The sequence below is a fragment of the Silene latifolia genome, chromosome 11, assembly GCF_048544455.1.
Source record: "Silene latifolia isolate original U9 population chromosome 11, ASM4854445v1, whole genome shotgun sequence".
Classification (NCBI taxonomy): domain Eukaryota; kingdom Viridiplantae; phylum Streptophyta; class Magnoliopsida; order Caryophyllales; family Caryophyllaceae; genus Silene; species Silene latifolia.
Window position 1 is genome coordinate 6,452,734 of NC_133536.1, and position 11,027 is coordinate 6,463,760.

Consider the following 11,027-nt stretch of genomic DNA (forward strand, 5'->3'; position numbering starts at 1 on the left):
AAATGTACTTTATCCGGATATAGTACACTCGCTATGATTGTGAAACGGTTCACACACGTACCATTAAGTTATTTTAAATTATATTTAAAGTAACGGATTATAATAGATTAAAATTAAATGATAGAAGCGGTTTTATCACACGAATTTTAATCATTAAAAGGTGGTTTGGATAAATTTAACATAATTACGGAATTATGTCACGAATGAATTTGTTTTTAGTTGATGCATTTTTATTTATCGTTTTTGTTGAATGCCGTGAATGCCATTTTAATTACGTATTTAATTTTTACAATCAATTGTAACTTAGTGTGGCCTTAGTAGAACGTGTTACCGTAATGATGGAACACGGTCTTGGTTGTATTTTGAGATCTTGTATCTCCGTTTTGGATTTTTCACTTGTAATTACAGTTTTAATTAGAATGTAAATAGGTTTATATTTTGTAATTTTAAATTGTAATTTTTGAGAAGACCAAAGATGGAGACCGGATGCTCACTCCCGCTACTTGGATCAAGATGGAACAACAAGACGAGCTTTTCGGGTCCAACGGTGGATTCCAAAGTTGTATCTTGTTCTTATACTAGGATAGGCCACACTAGGAATTTTTTATTTACGTATCGCATTCCTTTATTTATTTTTATGCAACGATAATATGCATCATATTCCGCCTAAAAACCAAACCACCTATAATTTATTGCATGAAAACTGACACATATAGAGGTCACGAGTTAGTTTTCATTGACATTCTCATGTCACACGTTTTTAAGCCATCTTCCAAATAAATTCATTCACGACAGACGCTAGTTATTCGTTCACTTAAAATGAATTATAATTTTGTTGATGGGATCTTCCTCGTATAAACTAAAATTGAGAACGGTCTTTATAGGTCAAACTCCAATGAGTCCCTTCTTCGTCGGTAGGCATACTATGACCCCTTCTACGTCGGGTAAGTTGGAACCGATTGACCTATTTTATCTCAACACTATGGTCACTCGTACGATCCTGTGATCATGGTGGACTATAGATAGGATTTACAGAAATCTATCGACCAAGAGTTCTTCCGGAAGAATTAGCTAAACAGTTGGCTTATCAATTTACTGAAATTGAGTCTTGGGATCACTTGTATCATTCTTGAGGGAGATCAATTATGCAAGTGCGAGAGTCTACATGTTTAAAATGAATTTTAAAATAGACTTAAATCACCTCGATGAGTTGCTTATTTCGTTTTGTTTTTCTTTCTTTTTCAGTGTAGATCACGTTTTAACTGCTAAACATCAAATGGCTGGTTCAAGTGATAACCCAATGCCAAGTGCCACATTGGACCGTGAGTCCTGGCTTAGGATCTTCATGAATCGGATGAATCGCCTACTCGATCAAGAATGATGGATCCAACTTCGGGATCGGGAGGCGGCATTACGGAATGCCGCCACCGCCGACGGAAGCTCAAATTTTGTTAGAGCCCCTCCCGGCAAACCCAGGTCCCACGGCTAGAGCTACCGAAATCGCCAAGTTTAACGATTTCTGTATGGAAGCGGGTGCGATTAAAAACGTACTCATTTTTGCAATGGAATCCAATTTGCAGAAGCGCTTCATAGCCCATGGTGCAAACAAGATTTTCACCACGCTCACTAAGGAATTCTCGAAAGCACCGAGAATCGTGACCTATGAGCATACCACTCGCTTCTTTGATGCGAGACTCCGAAGGGCCAACCGGTTAGCCCACACATTCTCAAAGATGATTGAGAATGTCGAGAAGCCGGAGACCTTTAATTGTAACATCAGCGAGAACATTGTTATCGACCGCATGCTTCACTCACTCCACGATGGTTTTTCGCAATTTAGAGCGAATTACTATATGAATGATTTGAAGAAAACTCCCCATGAATCGCACTCCTCCTCGTACATGCACCGAGAAGGACATGAAGTGCATGGGGAGCTCAAACAGATGTTCTCGTTGTGTCAAACAAAGGGAAAGGTAAGGGCAAAGCTCCGGCAAACCTAACAGTAGGTAAGGCGAGGTTCAAGAAGTCAGGTTCAGGTAAGAGTGGTCCTGGTGAGGCGAGCAACTCATCAGGCATGACAAAGAGCAAGAGTGAAAACATGGAATGCCATCATTGCCACAAGACTGGGCATTGGAGACGCACATGTCCTGTTTATCATGAGGACTTAAAGGCAGGTCGTGTTAAACCTGTTGGTATGTCTTCTCTCTCTTCTACTTTTATTCATATGATTGAGATTAACCACGCAAGTTACGGAACTTGGGTACTTGATACTCGGTTGTGGTTCTCATCTCCTGTAATCATGTGCGGGGCTCCAAACATCGAACCCCTCGTAAAGGGTGAGGTGGACCTGCGTGTTGGGAATGGAGCAAGAGTAGCTGCCATCTCCAAGGGGACATATGTGATCCAGCTTCCAAGCGGATTTGAGTTGTCATTATATGACTGCTATTATGTACCTAGTCTTTCCAAAAACATTATTTCAGTTTCTGCGCTTGATAAACTTGGTTTTTCATTTGTAATAGAAAACAATGCTTGCATTTTCTCATTACACGATATGATTTACTGACAAGGCGCTTTCCATGAATGGAATTTATGTTTTAGATCAGACCAACGAAATATTACACGTAATGAATAAAAGGTTAAAGGTTGGTGACAAAGATCAAACGTATCTATGGCAATCGCCGCATGGGACACATTAATGAGAAACGCGTAAAAAAGCTCATCAAACATGGAGCTATCTCGGCCTTTGATTTTCAATCATTTGGCACGTGTGAATCATGTCTCATCGGTAAGATGACTCGGATTTCCTTCAAAGGTGTTGGAATGCGCGCTGCTGACCTATTAGGGCTCATACACACGGATGTATGTGGTCCTATGTCAATCACCGCACGAGAAGGCTATAGGTATTTTATCACTTTCACGGACGATTTGAGTAGATATGGCTATGTCTACTTAATGAAGCACAAAAGTGAATCCTTTGAGAAATTCAAGGAATACCAAAATAGGTACGTAACCCGTTGGGTAGAAAGATAATAACACTGCGTTCGGATCGTGGTGGCGAGTATCTTTCTCACGAGTTTGATCAACACCTGAAGGACTCGTGGGATTGCCCTACGCTTAACTCCACCTGAACACCACAAATTGAATGGTGTGTCCGAACGGAGAAATCGAACACTACTTGATATGGTTCGATCCATGATGAGTCACACGGTTTTACCCGATTCATTATGGGGTTATGCTCTTTTGTCGGCCGCTCTAATACTTAATCAAGTCCGTCTAAAGCTCATGACAAGACTCCATATGAACTATGGAAGGGAACGGTCCCTAACTTGTCCTTTATACGGGTTTGGGGCTGCGAGGCTTATGTCAAGTGGAGACACGAGGATAAGCTCGGCCCGCGATCGGTCAAGACATACTTTATAGGTTATCCTAAAGGAACACGTGGTCATTACTTCTATTCGCCAACCGAACAACGTGTTTTTGTTGCGGCTAGTGCGACATTCTTAGAGAAGGAATTTCTCGAGAATGCAAAGAGTGATAGAACCTTCGACCTGTCGGAGATTCCAGAACCAAACACCGAGCAACCATTGGAGGAACCAATTCCTTCAATCCCGGCTGCGGTGAATATTCCTGAGGAACCTAGGAGGTCGGGAAGAGTCTCTATTCCTCCGGACAGATACATCGGTATGGTCGAGGAACATGACATAGATGACGTTCTACTCTTAACGAGCAAGAACCCGCAACCTATAAAGGTGCCATGACCAGTTCGACTCAAAGCTATGGCTTGAGGCCATGCAATCCGAGATGGACTCCATGTATGAGAACAACGTGTGGGATCTTGTTGACTTACCCGCTAAGGTTCGTCCCCTTCAATGCAAATGGCTTTACAAGATAAAGCATTCTGTGGAAGGTCGCAAGAAGATATCTACAAGGCACGACTAGTTGCTAAAGGTTTCACCCAAGTGCCAGGTTTGCACTACGATGAGATTTTTGCACCCGTAGTTATGCTGCGTTCCATTCGGATTATCTTAGCGATTGCCGCTTTTCATGACTATGAAATTTGGCAAATGGATGTGAAAACCGCCTTCTTAAACGGCTTTTTGGAGGAAGAGTTGTACATGGTACAACCCGAAGGTTTCATCGATCCTGAACATCCTAAGAAAGTGTGCAAGCTTAAGCGTTCCATCTATGGACTTAAGCAAGCATCTCGGAGTTGGAATCATCGTCTCGACCAAGTGATAAAAGAAAATGGATTTACTCGATCTGTCGAGGAACCATGTCTATATATCAAGTCAAGTGGGAGCAAGATTGTCTTCCTAATATTGTATGTTGACGACATACTCCTGATTGGGAATGACATACCTCTCTTAACTTCGGTGAAAGTATGGTTGAAGAACCATTTCCAGATGAAAGATCTGGGAGAGGCACAGAGAATTCTAGGCATCCGTATCTATCGAGATAGATCACGACGGATGTTATCTCTCAGTCAGGAGTCTTACATAGACAAAGTCCTAGAGAGATTCAGCATGACTAACTCCAAGAAGGGGTTTCTTCCTATGGCTCCAGGGGTGCATTTGAGCAAGTCTCAGGCACCAGAGACACCGGAAGAGAAAGAACGCATGACACGGATTCCTTATGCTTCGGCAATAGGATCAATCATGTATGCCATGATATGCACACGTCCGGACGTGGCATATGCATTGAGTATGACAAGTCGATTCCAACAAAGAACCAGGTGAACCACATTGGTTGGTCAAAGAACATTCTTAAGTACCTACGGAGGACTAAAGATTGGGCTTTGACTTATGGAGGCGAACAAAAGCTATGCGCAACCGATTCTGCAGATGCTAGCTTCCAAACGGATCGTGATGACTCGAAATCTCGGTCAGATTCGTTTTTACTCTTAATGGCGCTACAGTCACTGAAGAGTTCGAAACAAAACACATGCAGAGATTCTACGATCGAGTCCGAGTACTATGCCGCGTCCGAAGCAACAAAGGAAGCGATATGGATGCGTCAATTCTTACATGGGCTCTCTGTAGTGCCTAGTTCGAATGACCCGATCACCATCTATTGCGACAATAGTGGTGCCATCTTCCAAGCTAAGGAGCCAAAGTCTAGCAACAAGTCTAGACATGTACAACGGAAAGCTCATCTAATCCGGATTACGTGGAGCAAAAGACAAAAGAGTGATAGAAAAGATTGCTAATGATGATAACATAGCAGATCCTCTCACTAAAGCATTACGACAAGATAAGCATGAAGGGCACGTAAATTCCATGGGAATCAAACGTGTTCCTGAGTTGTAGTACTCTCTTATGGATCAGATTCATTCTCCTTTGTACTCTATACGACATCATCGTTTTGATATTTTATACATATATTTTGTTTTTCATGTGGATTTGTACGACAAATTTTGAACACCACAAAGTGAACTGAACAAACATTATATCTTTTCAGTCCTTAATTGCCCACATGAGCTGATAACTCTGGCAATTATTCTGTGACGTTGGTTGATGGTGGGTTCAACGAGCCATAAGTCAACAGTTGGACCCAATCACAGAGGCGATTTATACGGATATTTCGTAGGACACAATTGTGACATCGACGTGGAGTCCTAAATGTTTTATAACATTCGTTGCCCGGTCGTGGATAGGACCTCCATAGTGATCCTAAGAGTCGATTCTTTGACTATCGACTGTCTCTTGAGACTACGGCAGATTTTGGGTGACTTTGGTTTCTTTCTCACGGTCATCCGTAACAGGGGGCCAAGTAGATTTTTTCTGGGTCATTTCATGCTGTGCTTAGATCGGAAGGAGTCGAGTTGAAGGAAATATTCAGCCTTTATCAGGTACTCGATATTTCTCAGGGCCACTCGAGGAGTCAGAATCGAAATGCATGGCCATGCTCGGATACGGATTCGTTTTATCAGTTAAGTTACTCTCTAGTCGGGGAAACCACTCTAGATACAGATCGATTGTAAAATACGACCTTTGTGGATCCAGATCTGCAAATTGTTTTACATTGAGTGGGAGAGATTTTAAATGAATATGAGAATCGGTTATCGCACCTACACTTGTTCGGACAAGTGGGAGTTTGTTGGAGCTTGTGTCCTCCAGTTAGTGCGGATAACGTCATTGCACATACACTTGTACGGACAAGTGGGAGCTTGTTGGGGTTGGTGTCCTTAACAGTTAGTGCAAGGACTTATAAACCTCTAAAAGGATCAAAGGGCATATTTTGGTATTATTATCACTTGATCCACGTTTATCAATAACGGTTGGCTTGCTAGATAAGTTTGACGTTATTGTCATACAGATGGCGGTGATCAACTGGTCCCTAAAAGTCACACCTATAGGATACGTTCGAGAGATGTGACGGTATGAAAATACTGTCATGTAGATGCCAAAATTGACTAACCAGTTAGTCCGAGTTATTTGACTAAGTAATTAGTCAAATATGTGATGTTGAGATATTATATTTAATACGGATTAAATATCATGGGCTAAGGCGAATTAACCAGTAATTAATTCAAAATTAAATATACGTGATTTATATTTAATTAAATGTATATTAAAAATAATTATACAATACTGTTTTGTCGGACACGTATTAATAATTCAGCTAACCCGTATTATTAGCTGATGCCTTAATTTCCGATAACCGATAACAGTTTATAATATAAACCCGTCATATACATTTTAGCATTTGGTGAACTGGACCTCGAGCTAAAATTAAGAGGAAGTGGAAGCCCACTTCCCCATGCATGCATTCGGTCCGGCCGAACCAAACAAAAGGAGAGACTCCCTCTCCTTTTGACCTAGACAATTTCATTTACAGAAAAACTAGGGTTTTGAAGAGTATTCTTCTCTGAAAAACCTGAGATCTCTCATCTCAACAAAACTCACATCAGTTCTCCCAATATTGCAAGGCAATCGGAGAACACGTTCTAGCACAAGGGCATATCTCGGACAAAGTCTTGGGTGCAACAATTAGGAGGGAATCTCATTTGATTTACTCGTTTTTTTACGCCGCACTATAAGGACCCGAGGTTGATTCTAATTCCTTATCGTTTCTATATTGTTTTTATCGTTTTATGACTATAAATTGCATGTTTAAATTTACGTTATAGTCCTGCAATTAAAGGGTAGTATACGGATATTAACCCACACACCGACGGTTACGGTGCGGCCCGGATCAATCTCTACCTCCTCGGTCTCTGCTCCTTCGACCATGCCGATGGTCCGGTCGCTTCCGGATCTGGGGGTGTACTGTATCTGGAAGGTTTTGAGTTCCGAAGCGCTATCTCTCACCCTCTCTAGATACTTTATCGTCCCGTAGTCCCGGGCTTCGCACTCTCCTCTGATCTGGTTGGTCACTAAGAGTGAATCTGTCTTCACCATGATACGCCCGCCTTGCGGTTTTAGCTAGCTCAACTCCGGTTATCACCGCCTCGTACCTGGATTCATTGTTTGAGGCCAATGAGGTAAGCTTCATGGCGTGCTCAAACACGTCCCCGTTTGGGCTGATAATAACGATGTCGGCCTTCGAGCTATTCGTCGTGGAGGGGCCGTTAGCGTAAACCTCCCATAAACCGGGATCCTCCTCGTTCTTCGAGACGAGCTTATGCGCCTCCTCCCGGTCCGAGACATACACTAATGTTAGGGCCCGGATGGACATCACTGCGTCAGCCTCACTCAGAGTGACTCGACCTATGAGGACGTTGTAGTCGGATGAACCGTCAATGACCACGAACTCCGACATAACGTTCCTGGCTGCACCTCGTTCCCCAAACATTACTGGCAGCCTGATTGATCCCAGGGGTACCAGGCCGGCCCCAGAAAAGTTGTACAACGGGCCGGTGCAGGGGGTCAAGTCTTCAACTGTCAGACCGAGGCTGAGAAAACATTCTCCGTACATAATGTTCGTGTAGGCCCCTGTGTCAATTAGGCACCTCTTCACCAAGTGGTTGGCTATGTCCAGGTGGACTGTAAGTGGATCGCTGTGAGGAGCGACGACTCCATCGTAGTCCTTCTTCCCGATGGTCATATCGGGGATGTTGGAAGCGGGGGTTACTGTGTTGGGCACAAAGTTGATGGCCTGATATAGCTCATTCAGGTGCCGTTTGTACCCACGAGTGGACTCACCGTTCTCGTTGCCCCCGATGACAACATTGATTACTCCTACCCGTTCCGAGACGGATTTCTTATTTGATCCGCCGGCGTCTTCTCTTTGGCCTCCGGCAATGTACTTGCCTAGGCTCCCCTTCTGGATCAGTTCCTCAATGGCATTTTTCAGGTGTCGGCAATCGTTCGTTAAATGGCCGGTGTAGCCGTGGTATTCGCAAAGATCGGCTTGTCACCGTCGCCCTCGGCAGGGGCCGTTCCCACTTCGACCCTCGCTCGCTCGGGCGAAGACCTCTCGCGGCGGATACGACCAGGGGGGTGTGATCATTGTACTGATTTCGGTAGTATGGTGCCGAGCTCCCCCCGGCGCCCGCCGAGTTCTGTTTCCTGGCGGACTTGTCGGACCGTGACCTATTGTCGTCACGACGCCTTTCATCCGGGTTGTCCTCCCGGTGGCTCCTCGTCTCTGAGTGTAATGTCTCGCTGTGGCCTACCCAGGTTTTGTGGTAATCTTCCACCTTGATGGCCTGGTCGGCCATCTTCCTAGCGGCGTCTAGGCCCAAACCCCCGTACTTGATGAGCTCGTCTTTTAAGTCTCCCCTTGGGAGGCCCTTCATCAGTGCGAAGGCCGCTAGTTCGGGGTTGATCTCCCGAATCTGCTGAACCTTGCCGTCGAACCTCTTCACATAGCTCCGTAGAGACTCGCCCTCCTCCTGTTTGATAGTTAGGAGGTCCGACGTCTCCACGGCTCTCCTCTTGTTGCAAGAGTACTGGGCTACGAAGGCGTCTCTTAGGTCGGCGAAACAGTATACCGAGCCGTCGGGAAGCCCCTTGTACCAATTCTGAGCCATCCCATGCAGAGTCGTCGGGAAGACTCGGCACCAGACCTCATCGGGCTGCTCCCATACCGACATGTAAGACTCGAAAGCCTCGGCGTGGTCGGTGGGATCACTGTCTCCTTTGTATGTGAATGCCGGCAACTTCAGCTTAGTTGGCACGGCGGTGTCAAGGACATAATCACTAAGTGGCTGTCTGACCACGTGTCGAATGACATGCGGCGACCGGCTCCTCGCATTTCTAGTCCGGCTCCTCTCCTCGTAGCGGGAAGGACTTCTTCTTCGACTCAGGCTTCTTTGTGGCAGGCCCCGTTGATGCTGCGGCGACGCTGTCCTCTCGTGAGTACGGGGAGGGCTCAGGTCTACCACTAGCACTCTGGGCTCCTCCGGCGTCTTGGCGTGATCTGCTTCTCCCAGTGCTCCGTTCAAGTTTCTTGGAGTCACTTTCTGGGCCCTGGTCTCTTGGACGGTTTCCACGGCTCCCGTCGGCGTGTCAGTGTGAGCCGGCGTACTCCCAATTAGGTCCAGGAGCGTCTTCAGTTTTGCTGTGTCAACCACGTGTCCCATGATGGTGACCTGGTTGGCGGGCGGCGGCGTGTCTGGTATTATTGGCCTCCCGAATTCCGGTTGGATTACTCCACCGGTGGAGGGCTGCACGACTCCAGAATTGTGAAAAGTATCATCTTGGTAGAATGCGGTTTCGTCGGTCGCGACTACCTCTTGTTGTTTTGACATCTTCTTAGCTTTTTTGGGTGGGTTTTTTTGTGTTTTTGTTTTTGTTGTTGTTTGGGAATGAATGTGACTAGCTTCTAGTGTCTTTTTCCCACAGACGGCGCCAATTGTTCCGGGTGTAATTCCAGAGCAGATATTTGTTACCACTCGTAGCTTGTAGAATGACGTCTTTGCTTGAATCCTCCTTTGATCTCTCCTGAAACGATGAACAAACTGAGGGCTCGGCTTTTGCCGAGCGTACTCACTCCGACGCTCAAGTCAGTAAACTTAGAGAGGTAAGTATGTGTTACTTGACTAAACGCGTATTGTAGAGAGATAAGGAAGATATTACCAGATGAATAGTGGTTATTAGGTTTATTTTTTGGATCCCTTCCTCAATGAAGGTTGAGGAGTATTTATAGACTTTCACCTTTTGTCACGTAGTGGCCAAGTGGCCAAGTGGCTAGCAGGTGGAAAGACCGTTCTACCCTCGGCCGATGGACCTATGGCCGGCTGGCCGAGGGGTCTTGGATATGAGTACGCGGATATGTGTCCCGGCTGGCTAGTTGCCTGGCCGAGACCCAGGTGACAGGCCGATGGGTTGCATCGGCTAGACTGTCTAAGTTGTTGACTTTGCTGTGGATATCCTTGACCTTGCTCAATGTGTTGACTTGGTCAGCGGTGCAGAATATGCCCCATCAATTATTTTTAGTTTTCTTTAAACATTTTTGTTTAAAGTAAAATTTACCCCCCTAACTTAATAACAAACCAAGTCGGATATTATTTTTAATTTTCTTTTTTAATTCGAAGATCTGTCATTTTTTTTTGTTTTTTAATTATATTATATTTTTTTTAAAGAAATCTAAGCCTGTTTTTATTTTGTAAAGTTTTGTAATTTCTAATTTCTGAGATTGTTATTTTTGTTTTATTATTATTATTATTATTATTCATGTTTTTATTTTGTAAGATGACTTTATATAATTTGTTGCGAGACGGATTTAAGCGCATGCTTTGAAAGACGGATATCTCAGAAATTAAATACGTTGCACACACATGGGTCCCACCATAATCTCGATTTTTGAAAAAAAAAAGATGTATTAATGACGTGGCGCGTTCTCTGATGAGTATTGTCTTTTGCTTTTATAAAGATAAGATTTTTGAGTTTTAATCTAAAAATTTTGAGTTTTTTTATAAAGTTTTTGAATTTATTTACTTAAACTTTAATCTCAAAAAGTTACATTATAACTCAAGAAAATTACATATGAGCTCGGAGAAATTTGATTTTTGATATCATAAAAATAAAATGTAATTTATAAACTCTATAGAACTAAAAAAAAATACACAAAAACTCAAAAAG